The sequence below is a fragment of the Scyliorhinus torazame genome, chromosome 7 (assembly GCF_047496885.1).
Source record: "Scyliorhinus torazame isolate Kashiwa2021f chromosome 7, sScyTor2.1, whole genome shotgun sequence".
Taxonomy (NCBI): Eukaryota; Metazoa; Chordata; class Chondrichthyes; order Carcharhiniformes; family Scyliorhinidae; genus Scyliorhinus; species Scyliorhinus torazame.
This window is the reverse complement of record NC_092713.1, coordinates 91,815,480-91,828,968: the sequence shown is the minus strand read 5'-3', so window position 1 is coordinate 91,828,968 and position 13,489 is coordinate 91,815,480. Positions and strand designations below refer to the sequence as shown.

General features: G+C 48.2%; 1 protein-coding gene across 10 annotated transcripts in view; it reads left to right on the top strand.

Moving 5' to 3' along the window:
- The window catches only part of lrrc7 (leucine rich repeat containing 7), an 895,132-nt gene that overhangs the window by 702,823 nt on the left and 178,820 nt on the right, over positions 1-13,489 (top strand). The gene's annotated exons all lie outside the window — the stretch shown is intronic.

Genomic DNA, 13,489 nt, shown 5'->3' with positions numbered 1-13,489 from the left:
AAATCTTTCTGAAGCCTCCCCACCTCCTCCATTCTACCTGCCCCTCCACCTATCTTTGTATCATCGGCAAACTTAGCCAGAATGCCCCCAGTCCCATCATCTAGATCATTAAAATATAAGGAGAACAGCTGTGGCCCCTACACTGAACCCTGCGGGACACCACTCGTCACCGGTTGCCATTCCGAAAAAGAACCTTTTATCCCAACTCTCTGCCTTCTGCCTGACAGCCAATCATCAATCCATGTTAGTACCTTGCCTCGAATACCATGGGCCCTTATTTTACTCAGCAGTCTCCCGTGAGGCACCTTATCAAAGGCCTTTTGGAAGTCAAGATAGATAACATCCATTGGCTCTCCTTGGTCTAACCTATTTGTTATCTCTTCAAAGAACTCTAACAGGTTTGTCAGGCACGACCTCCCCTTACTAAATCCATGCTGACTTGTCCTAATCCGACCCTGCACTTCCAAGAATTTAGAAATCTCATTCTTAACAATGGATTCTAGAATCTTGCCAACAACCGAGGTTAGGCTAATTGGCCTATAATTTTCCATCTTTTTCCTTGTTCCCTTCTTGAACACGGGGGTTACAACAGCGATTTTCCAATCCTCTGGGACTTTCCCTGACTCCAGTGACTTTTGAAAGATCATAACTAACGCCTCCACTATTTCTTCAGCTATCTCCTTTAGAACTCTAGGATGTAGTCCATCTGGGCCCGGAGACTTGTCAATTTTTAGACCTCTTAGTTTCTCTAGCACTTTCTCCTTTGTGATGGCTACCATATTCAACTCTGCCTCCTGACTCTCCGGAATTGTTGGGATATTACTCATGTCTTCTACTGTGAAGACTGACGCAAAGTACGTATTTAGTTCCTCAGCTATTTCCTTGTCTCCCATCACAAAATTACCAGCATCATTTTGGAGCGGCCCAATGTCAACTTTTGCCTCCCGTTTGTTTTTAATGTATTTAAAGAAACTTTTACTATCATTCCTAATGTTACTGGCTAGCCTACCTTCATATTTGATCCTCTCTTTCCTTATTTCTCTCTTTATTATCCTCTGTTTGTTTTCGTAGCCTTCCCAATCTTCTGACTTCCCACTACTCTTTGCCACATTATAGGCTTTCTCTTTTGCTTTGATGCATTCCCTAACTTCCTTTGGCTGCCTAATCCCCCCTCTGATAACCTTTCTTTTCTTTGGGATGAACCTCTGTACTGTGTCCTCAATTACTCCCAGAAACTCCTGCCATTGCTGTTCTACTGTCTTTCCCACTAGGCTCTGCTCCCAGTCGATTTTCGTCAGTTCCTCCCTCATGCCCCTGTAGTTACCTTTATTTAACTGTAACGCCTTTACATCTGATTCTACCTTCTTTCTTTCAAATTGGAGATTGAATTCTACCATATTATGATCACTGCCTCCTAAGTGCTCCCTTACTGTAAGATCTTTAATCAAGTCTGGCTCATTACATAACACTAAGTCCAGAATGGCCTGTTCCCTCGTGGGCTCCATCACAAGCTGTTCCAAAAAGCCCTCCTGTAAACATTCAATGAATTCCCTTTCCTTGGGTCCACTGGCAGCATTATTTACCCAGTCCACCTGCATATTGAAGTCCCCCATGATCACTGTGACCTTGCCTTTCTGACATGCACTTTCTATTAAGGAGAACAGCTGTGGCCCCAACACTGAACCCTGCGGGATCCTGCCTATCCAACCAAAGTTTTCAGGAACACTTATTCTATACGACCCTCAGTGAGGAACAATGCACATGATGTAGCCACTTCCTTAAGGACATTATCACTGTGATCTTCCAACTGCTGTGACCACAACTACAATTTCAAAACAGGGCAAGGAGTTCATAGTCAGTGGCTGTAAAGGTCACCATGGCAATAACCTTCTCTGTATCTGGCTCCTTCCAGGCTGGATCTGGAAATATTTGCAACATTTTGCAGTTTGCCATCCACTGTTGTGTGAGGGAGAGGAAAACAGATGGAGCAAGCACATGGCTTCACTCGGATAGTGCGCTCCCCCATGATGCAGGGCGCCGTCAACTGAACGTACGTTACTTTGTGGGTGTTGCACGGTGGGCAGCACGGTAGCACAGTGGTTAGCATTGCTGCTTCACAGCACCAGGGTCCCAGGTTCGATTCCTGGCTTGGGTCAATGTCTGAGCGGAGTCTGCATGTTCTCCCTGTGTCTGCGTGGGTTTCCTCCGGGTGCTCCGGTTTCCTACCTCAAGTCCTGAAAGACGTGCTGTTAGGTGAGTTGGACATTCTGAATTCTCCCTCTGTGTACCCAAACAGGCGACTAGGGATTTTCACAATAACTTCATTGCAGTGTTAATGTAAGCCTACTTATGACAATAAAGAGTATTATTATTATTATGTCAACAATGCCCTGTGCCAGAAGCAAAAGGAATCCATTTTCACAATGTACAGTTAGTGTGTGACCATACACAGAGAATCATGCAGGCTAATCCCAAGTATTTTAGCAGCAGTCACATTGCTGTCATTCTGTAACAGTTCAGCTTGCTAGCTTATTTGAATCACCACAGCAAGCCAAATGGTAGCTATTATACCTACAAGAGCTATATACTGACCATATGACTAAAGACTCAGGTGCTTAACTCACATCCATATGTAGGATACATACAGTGAAAGCCATTCTGCCACACAAAATATAATAGAGAAAACCTTTGCAATGCTGAGACAATGCTTCCACTGTTGGGAACACTCTGGAGGAGCCCTGCAATGCTTGGCAGAGTGGATGTGATGATTTGCATGCATGCAGCACACCTTTGCCATAACTTAGCCCTAGCCAGCAGTTCAGGAGAGTGAGGCGATGGAAAACGAATCGTGGAGGCAACAAAGAAGGCCTCTTTCTGTTTGGACTGTTCATGAATAACTTATTTGAATTTGACAACTCCAATTCCCCATTCACTGACAGTCGCACATCTTACCTTCCCACTTTTACTGATCACCACAATATCTGTTTTGCCATAATGCAAAACAAAATTCCACCGCAAAATAAACATTTGAAACCCTAATGAAATGAAATGAAAAACTGCTTATTGTCACAAGTAGGCTTCAATGAAGTTACTGTGAAAAGTCCCTAGTCGCCACATTCCGGCGCCTGTTCGGGGAGGCTGGTATGGGAATTGAACCGTGCTGCTGGCCTGCTTTCAAAGCCAGCGATTTAGCCCAGTGTGCTAAACCATGGCTTCAGCAGTGACCATCCCAATAATGCCCAGCACCTCCTCCAAACACTTGTCAATTGTCTTGAAGAATTCTAAACTTATACCAGATGAAAAAATGTTTCCCCTGTGTATGCTAGGTATCATTTAACAATTCTGATAGGAATTCTTTTAAAATGAGTTGGTGATTTCTCAAACAAAAATATTTGCATGCAAAATTAAGCAGAATTACTTAAATAAAATTATCACTCGCCGTAAGAGTCAGTTCAGGGGTTAGAAGTTATCCAACTAGAAAGGAAAAAGGAAGAAAACTATGGGAAGCTGAGAATAACTTTGTACTGGTTCCTGGAGATTGAAGGGACAGAGTAAAATGTAAAGATAAGAGAGGTCTTGGTTGTTTTCAAAGTTAAATGGAGACTGTTTCTGTAGTTTAGAATATAATCCCCCTACTGAATAGTGTTTGGACAATGTTGCTTTTAGTTTGTTTATTGCAGTAAGTGCTTTAACATTTGAAATCTTGTGTGATCCTTCAAATCAGTCACTGGAAATTCAAACAACTTTTTAAAGTTATTAATCTCTATTGGGATTATAACAATAGCCATTGCACTTCTCGATCAAGGTTGGTTGTATTGGTAGTTTATGTATGATGTTTATCAACTCAATTTTTTTAGAATGTGAACTTTGCCTATGTTTTTGAGTCCTGAGGGAATTACATAGAAACATAGGACTTTGGGGTAGAAGTAGTCTGCTCAGCCCTTCAAACCTGTTCTGCCATTCAGTACGTTGGTCTGGTTGTGGTCTCAACTTCACTTTGCCGTCTGCCCCCCACCACCACAACACTCCCACTCCCACTCCCCGGCACACCATAGCCCTTGGCTCCCTTATCTATCAAAATCGTTCTAAATCATTAAATTAAATGACCCAACCTCCATTGCTTTCTGGGAAAGAGAATTCCACATACCAGTGACCCCTTGACAGAAAGAATTTCTCCTCATCCCCATCTTAAACGGTGGAGTCTTATTCTTAAACTGTGTCCCAGTATCTAGTCTCTACCACATGTAGAAATATCCTCGCAGTATTTACCCTACCAAATCCCCACAAGGTCGTGGATGTTTCAGTAAGATCACCTCTCATTCTTCTAAACTCCAATGGGTATAGGTCCAAACTGTTCATCCTTTCTTCATAAAATAAGCTCCTTACCCCAGGAATCAGTCGGCTAAACCTTCTCTGAACTGCTTCTAATGCAATAATGGGCGCAATGCAACCAAAACATTTCTAGTTCCAGTTTTGGGCGTATTAACAGGGTGCTCCTAGGCTCAATGACCCTGCTTCCAACAGCACTTGTCTTTTATATGGCCTCGGCGAGGAACACTCCATCAAGGCCACACACACTCACCAGTGCATCAAAGACTACTCGTGAATCGAGGCACCATTTTTAAAGGCAGCCCCGATCTTTCAACTCCCCTTAGCAACTCCACCGTGGCCTCCAAACACGCCCCCCCCCACTTCACCCAAATTACTTCTTCTGGGGGTCCTCGTACTCACCCCCGCCTCCCCCCACTCACCCCACCTCTTATGGGCCAGGCACCCTTGTCCCGACCGCTTTCACTGGCAACCTTGCAGCTGGACACCTTGGCACTGCCAGCCTGGCACCCTGGCAATGCCACCCGGTCACCCTGGCAATATCAGAGTGGTACTGCCAAGGTGTCCAAGTGGTGATGCCAAGGTGCTGGGCTAGCTGCATCAAGGTGCCCAGGTTCCAGCAGGAGTGCTAGTGTACCGCCCTGCCCAATGCCCAACCACCTGGGGATCTCCAATGACCTGGGAAACTCCTCCACAGGTGTTGTTATGACTGATCCACATTTGTGTGAACCGGTACCAAAAGGTCTCCCAGGTACAGCCGATGAATTCCGGGCGTTGGGTGAATCCAATGGACGCATATTTACATGAGCCAAATGGCTCACTTAAATATGCATATATGGATCTCATCCAGCGAGAGCGAGATCCAGATCACGACGTCTCCATAAAACCATAAGACATAGGAGCAGAATTAGGCCACTCGGCCCATCGAGCCTGCTCCGCCATTCAATCATGGCTGATATTTTTCTCATTCCCATTCTCCTGCCTTCTCCCCATAACCCCTGATCACCTTATTGATCAAAAACCTATCTATCTATGTCTTAAAAACACTCAGTGATTTGGCCTCCACAGCCTCCGCGGCAAAGAGTTCCACAGATTCACCGCCCTCTGGCTGAAGAAATTCCTCCTCATCTCTGTTTTAAATGATCGTCCCTTTAATCTGAGATTGTGTCCTCTGTTTCTAATTTTTCCTACAAGTGAAAACATCCTCTCCACGTCCACTCGATCCAGACCACGCAGTATCCTGTAAGTTTCAATAAGATCCACCCTCATCCTTCAAAACTCCAATGAGTACAGACCCAGTGTCCTCAACCGTTCCTCATACGATAAGCTCTTCATTCCAGGGATCATTCTTGTGAACCTCCTCTCAACCCTTTCCAAGGCCAGCACATCCTTCCTTAGATATGGGGCCCAAAACTGCTCACAATACTCCAAATGAGTCTCATGAGACTCTCGCAGGATTCAACTGTCTTTTCCCGACACCAAGTCGGGCCGACGAGGTCATTGAATCACACCCAATATCTTTTTTAAAATAGGGAGTCAAAACTGTACACTGTATTCCTGATGTGGTGTCACCCAATGCCTTGTATAGTTGCGTTAAAACATTCCTACTTTTACATTCCATTCCCCTCTTGCAATAAGTGCCCACATTCCATTTACCTTTCTGTACCTGCATACTAACTTTTTGTGATTCATGTACCAGGACTCCCAGATCCCTCTGTGCCTCAGAGTTCTGCAATCTCTTTCCATTTAAATAATATTCTGATTTTCTATTTCTTCCTGCCAAAGTGGACAAGTTCACATTTTTCCATAAGCCAAATTGTTTGCCAAATCACTTAACCTATCTATCCGTTTGCAGCCACTCTAACTCCTCTTGACAACTTACTCACCTACCTATCTTGGTGCCATTGGCAAATTTAGCTACCATACATTTGGTCCCTTCATCCATATCATTGACATAGATTGTAAATAGTTGATGAACCAGCACTGATTCTTAATGGCATTCCACTTGTTATGTACAACTGCCAAGCTGAAAAAGACCTAGTTTCCCTACTCTCTGCTTCCTGTCAACTAACCATCCTTTATCCATGTTAATATGTTACCCGTTACACCATGTAATCTTATCTTGTGTAGTAACCTTGATATGGCACCTTAGCAAATGCCTTCTGGAGATCGATACCACATCCACAGGTTCTCCTTTATCTACCTCATTTGTTACTTCCTCAAAAAACTCCAATAAATTAGTTTCACAATTTTCCTTTCACATACTCATGTTGGCTCCACCTGATAAAATTATGATTTTTGAAGTATTCTGCTATAACCTCCTTGATAGTGGATTTTAATAATTTCCCTAACAATGTTAGGCTAACTGGCCAGTTGTTTTCTTCGTTCTGCCTCCCTCTTTTCTTTAGCTATTTTCCAATCCACTGGGACCTGCCAGAGTCTGAGGAATTTTGGAATATAATAACCAATGCATTTCGTATCTTCTTTTAAGAACCCAAGGATGCAGGTCCAGGGGACTTATCAGCCTTTAGGTCTGAGTTTTTCTAGCACCGTTTCCCTAGTGATGGTGATAGTTTTAAGTTCTTCCTCCTGTTCACCTCTTGATCTTCAAGGGTCTTTGAGAAGTTTTGTATGTCTTCTCCAATGAAGACAGACACAAAATATTTGTTCATCATCTCTTCCATTTCCTTATTTTCCATTATCAATTCGACAGAGTTACTGTCTAGAGGACCACACAAGTGTTACTTACTCTTCACCCATTTGAATACTTGCCAAAACTTTTACTATTACTTACTCTTTCTTCCAGCATGATAGCATAGTGGTTAGCACTGTTGCTTCACAGCACCAGGGTCCCAGGTTCGATTCCTGGCTTGGGTCACTGTCTGTGCATAGTCAGTACGTTCTCCCCGTGTCTGCCTGGGTTTCCTCCGGGTGCTCCGGTTTCTTCTCAGAAGTCCCAAATGACGTGCTGTTAGGTGAATTGGACATTCTGAATTCTCCTCAATGTACCCGAACAGGTGCCGGAGTAACTTCATTGCAGTGATGATGCATCCTTCTCAAAGAGTATACCCCCCTCGATATACAACTCACCAGAATAGTGGTCCCAGCATCGTTCACATGAAGACCATCCCAATGATACAGCTCCCATTTTCCCCAGTACTGGTGCTAGTGCCCCATGAATCAAAATCCATTTCTCCCACATGAGTCCTTGAGCCATGCATTCACCTCTCTAATCTTATTTACCTTATGCCAATTTGCTTGTGGCTCAGGTAATAATTCAGAGATTATTAGCTTTGAGTTCTGCTTTCTAATTTGACCCCCTAGCTACTCATAATCTCTAAGCAGAACCTCTTTCCTCGTCCTATCTATGTAATTGGTACCAACATGGACTACAACAACTAGATCCTCCCCCTCTCACCACACGTTCCTATCTAAGAAAATGTCCGAAACCAGGCACCACTCAGGCAACACTCTGAGTGACAGTACTGTGTCTATCCCTCTCTCTATACTATCCCCTAATATCACTATATTCCTATTAATCCCTCTTCTTGAGTGGCTTTCATAGAATCATAGAATTTACAATGCAGAAGGAGGCTATTCAGCCCATCGAGTCTGCACTGGCCCTTGGAAAGAGCAACCGTACTTAAGCCCACACCTCCACCCTATCTGCGTAACCCAGTTACCCCACCTAACCTTTTTAGACACAAAGGGCAATTTAGCATGGCCGTTCCACCTAACCTGCACATCTTTGGACTGTGGGAGGAAACCAGAGCACCAGGAGGAAACCCACGCAGACACGGGGAGAACGTGCAAACTCCACACAGACAGTCACCCAAGGCTGGTATTGAACCCGGGTCCCTGGAGCTGTGAGGCAGCAGTGCTAACCACTGTGCCACCGTGCCGCCCACTTTCTGCCCCGTGGTGCCATGATCAGTTTGTTCATCCACCTTGCAGCTTTCATTTTGACCCATGCAAGCTGCAAGAACCTTGAATCTGTTGGACAATTGCAAGGGCAGAGGCTCCTCCACTTCCACCTTCTGGGCCCCCTTACCTGTCTCCCTGGCAGTCATACCCACCTGTTCCTGACCACTGACCAAATCAAAAACCTTAACCTAGGGGTTGTGAACATCTCGTGGAATAAAGTGTCCAGGTAGCTATCCGCTTCCTGATGTAGCGTAGTGTTTGCAGCTCTGCCTCCAGCTCAATAACCCTGAGCCAATAACCGCAAGCCATAGAAACGGATTGCAGATGTATTTGCCTTCGATCACATTGATGTTCAAGAGCCCCCACATTCTAGTCAGAACACTCCATCTGCCCTGCCATTAAAGTATATTGGTATAGTGAGGAAAGGTGTTGAAGTGGATCAACCATGATCTGGGTGAATGATGGAGCTGTCTCACAGGACCAAACTTTAAACTCCAAAGCCTACTCCTCCACCTATTTGTTAAGTTTCTATATTCTATGGGATTTAGGACATACAGTTGCACCTGTCTCCTGCTGATTATCTTCCTGCCTCCTGTTGTGTGTCCCCCTGTCCTTCTTGTATATCTGAGATCTTGATGTAATCTGTTTGATTGATATGGAAACCATTGTTGAATAGCTTGTATTGTGTACAAGCTGCGAAATGTGGGTGTGAGGCTTGCAGGCAGTTCTAATTGTAGCAGAAATATAATTGCTGATTGATCGCGATTTTCGGTTATTGAGTGATGGAGTTAACAAATTGAGGAGTGTTTGAACCACAAAATGGTTCATCAAGATGCATTTAGTGACCTTGACATCTTGTGTTAGGTCATCGAACTTCTTACTGCACTACATCAAGGTCTTCAAGAGCTTGATTCTTGGCAATGCCCTTGATGCAAGATCAATTACACAAAGACGAGAGTAGGATATAATCGAGGCTTTATTACACTGAGATGTGTGGCCTTCTACAGCAGCTGACGAAATGTCTGCTGTACTGGGAGCACACATATTTATACTCGGCCTACTGGGCGGAACCAGCAGGCAGGGGTCTACCCCCGTACCTGTAGTACAGGGGCCTTACCGTAAAGCACCTATATCAACATCCTATATATACAATATATACATCAGTGGTGACTACCACATTCACCCCCTGTTAAAAAAATGAGTCCGGCGGGGGTGGTGGAGAACTATATACAGAAAGGTGTGTTTTAAAAGTACAGATAATATTACAAATTCAGGCGGTCCGGTGCCTAGATCTGTCGTTGGGAGCGCCGCAGTGCTGGTGGCGACTCTGGCGGCGGCTTGGTCTACGGTGACTCCGGGAGCGTGTCGAAATCCTCTTCATTCTCGGGTGTGAGCAAGGGGAGGACGGATTGTCCTGGAGTGGGGGCTGCGGTGGGGTGCGCCGGGGGAGGGGAGGGTTGCGCCGGGGCGGGGGGGGGGGGGGCGGTTGTGGAACCAGCTGGTGCCAGGTCCCTGAGGGAGACTGTGTCTTGGCGGCCGTTGGGGTACGCTACATAGGCGTACTGCGGGTTGGCGTGAAGTAGCTGTACCCTCTCAACCAACGGGTCCGCCTTGTGGAGTCGAACGTGTTGACGGAGGAGAACGGGTCCTGGAGCTGCCAGCCACGTCGGGAGTTACACCCCGGAGGTGGACTTTCTAGGGAAGGCAAAGAGGCGTTCATGGGGGGTTTCATTGTCGTGGTGCACAGGAGCGACCGAATGGAGTGAAGTGCGTCGGGGAGGACCTCCTGCCAGCGGGAGGCCAGGAGATTTCTGGACTGTAGGGCCAGCTGGACGGCCATCCAGACCGTCCCATTCTCCCTCTCCACCTGCCCGTTTCTCCTGGGGTTGTAGCTGGTCGTCCTGCTCGAGGCAATGCCCCTGTTGAGCAGGTACTGGCGCAGCTCATCGCTCATGAATGAGGATCCCCGGTCGCTGTGGATGTAGGCGGGGAAGCCGAACAGAGCGAAGATGGTGTTGAGGGCTTTGATGACGGTGGCAGACGTCATGTCGGGGCATGGGACGGCAAAGGAGAATCGGGAATATTCATCGACCACACTGAGAAAGTACATGTTGTGGTCGGTGGAGGGGAGGGGCCCTTTGAAGTCCACACTGAGGCGTTCAAAGGGGCAGGAGGCCTTCACCAGGCGCGCACGGTCTGGCCGGTAGAAGTGCGGTTTACACTCCCGCAGACCTGGCAATCTCTGGTGATCTCCCTGACTTCCTCGATGGAGTAGGGAAGGTTGCGGGCCTTGATGAAATGGTAAAAACGTGTGACCCCTGGATGACAGAGGTTGTCGTGCAGGGTCCGGAGTCGGTCCACTTGTGCGCTGGCACATGTACCTCGGGATAGGGCATCGGGGGGCTCGTTGAGCTTACCGGGGCGATACAAAATCTCGTAATTGTAGGTGGAGAACTCGATCCTCCACCTCAAGATCTTATAGTTTTTGATCTTGCCCCGCTGTGTGTTATTAAACATGAAGGCAACCGACCGTTGGGTCAGGGAGGAGAGTGAATCTCCTGCCGGCCAGGTAATGCCTCCAATGCCGCACAACTTCAGCGATGGCTTGGGCCTCTTTTTCGACAGAGGAGTGCCGAATTTCGGAGGCATGGAGGGTGCGGGAAAAGAATGCCACGGGCCTGCCTGCCTGGTTGAGGGTGGCGGCCAGAGCGACATCTGAGCTTCCAAGCTAGACTTGGAAGGGGAGCGTCTCGTCGACCGGGTGCATCGCGGCCTTGGCGATGTCGGCCTTGATACGGTTAAAGGCCTGGTGAACCTCGGCCGTCAGAGGAAAAACAGTGGATCGCATGAATGGGCGGGCCTTGTCCGCATAGTTTGGGACCCACTGGGCGTAATACGAAAAGGACCCCAGGCAACGTTTGAGGGCCTTGGGGCAGTGGGGGAGGGGGAGTTCCATGAGGGGGCACATGCAATCGGGGTCGGGCCCCAGAACTCTGTTCTGGACCACATAGCCGAGGATGGCTAAGCGGTTCGTGCTGAACACGCAGTTCTCCTTTTTATACGTGAGGTTGAGGAGAGTGGCGGTGTGGAGAAATTTGGCAAGGTTGGCATCATGGTCCTGCTGATCGTGGCCGCAGATGGTGACATTGTCCAGGTATGGGAAAGTGGCCCGCAGCCCGTACCGATCAACCATTCGGTCCATCTCCCGTTGGAAGACCGAGACCCCGTTGGTGACACTGAAGGGAACCCTAAGAAAGTGGTAAAGGTGGCTGTCTGTCTCGAACGCAGTGTATGGGTGTTCCGCCTTGTGGATGGGGAGCTGGTGGTCGGCAGATCGAGAAGACCCGGTACTGTGCAATCTGATTGACCATATCAGATATGCGTGGGAGGGGGTCCGCGTCGAGCTGCGTCTACCGATTGATGGTCTGGCTGTAGTCAACGACCATCCTGTTTTTCTCCCCAGTTTTGACCACTACCACTTGGGCTCTCCAGGGTCTGTTGATGCCTTTTTCGATGATGCCTTCCTGAAGCAGCTGCTGGACTTCAGATCTGATGAAGGTCCTGTCCTGGGCGCTGTACTGTCTGCTCCTGGTGGCGACGGGTTTGCAATCCGGGGTTAGGTTTGCAAAAAGGGAAGGTGGGTCGACCTTAAGGGTTGCGAGGCCGCACACAGTAAGGGGTGGTAGGGGCCCGCCGAATTTCAGGGTTAGGCTCTAGAGGTTGCACTGGAAGTCCAGGCCGAGTAGCAAGGCAGCGCAGAGGTTGGGGAGGACGTAGAGGCGGAAGCCGCTGAACTCCACGCCCTGGACAGTGAGAGTGGTGATGCAGTACCCCTGGATCGCCACGGAGTGGGACCCTGAGGCCAGGGAGATTCTCTGGTTAGCGGGGTGTACCGCGAAGGAGCAGCGCCTTACCGTATCGGGGTGAATGAAGCTCTCAGGGCTCCCAGAGTCCAGCAGACAGGAGATCTCGTGCCCGTTGACATTCACTTTGGCTGAAGCAGTCGCGAGGTTGTGTGGTCGAGACTGGTCAATCGTGACCGAGGCGAGACGTGGCTGGGTGTTGGCGGTTGCAGGCGATGAACGGCCGGGTGAGGTGCCCAACGGGCGTGGGTCCTGAGTCGAGTAAGATGGCGGCGCCCACGGGCCGCATGTGTCATGGGAGAAGCAAGATGGCGGCGCCTGTTGGTCCTGGGAGGAACAAGATGGCGGCGCCCACGGGCCACACATGTTGCGAGTCGGGTAAGATGCCGGCGTCCACTGGCCGCATGTGGTCCGAGGAGGGGAAGATGGCGGCGCGCACTGGCTGCACGTGGGGGGTGCCGGGACAATAGCAGCAATTGAACGGGCTTGGCACACTGCAGCGAAATGTCGCTTCTTGCGACAAGCCTTGCAGAGGGCGCTCCGCGCCGGGCAGCGCTGTCGGAGGTGTTTTGACAGCCCACAGAAGTAGCATTTGGGCCCCCCAGGGTTGGTCTCTGCATAGGTCGGCGTGTCCTGGACAGTGGAAAGACGTTGGGGCTCAGCCGCGTGTAAAGGATCTGGAGCTTCTGTGCTTCTGGAATTTTGTCTGGCGCTTCAAAACAGGCTAGCCAATGTTCAAAGTCCTTTTTGGCGTTGTCTGCTTGCGGATTCAGCTGCAGGCGATCCGGCTTGATGCGGAGGTCCATCTTCTGAAAAACTCAGTGTAATAAATTGATGCACGATCAATCGCACAAAGACGAGAGTAGGATGTAATCAAGGCTTTATTACACTGAGATGTGTGGCCTCCTACAGCAGCTGACGAACTGGGAGCACACATATTTATACCCCGCCTACTGGGCGGAACCAGCAGGCAGGGATCTACCCCCGTACCTGTAGTACAGGGCCTTACCGTAAAGCACCTATATCAACATCCTATATATACAATATATACATCAGTGGTGACTACCACAGCCCTCCCACTGTCTTCTGACAATTTGCATAGAGAACATCCTGCAGATATTCGAATCATATTTCCATCTGCTCCAGGAAAGTCCCAACTACAGCTGCTAAAAACCTTGGACCCACTTTCAGCCATGTTGTGCCATTCTTCAATGCTTCACAGGCCAGATATACTTTGTGCATAATTGCCATGCCTACTTCAGCAAAATACACCTCCACTTTTAACAGGTGCAAGCTCGCTTTCTAGCTTTATCTTGCACTTAGCAATCAAGATATTGGCTTCTGCTCAAGTGTCCTGTGACATTAATGCTGGC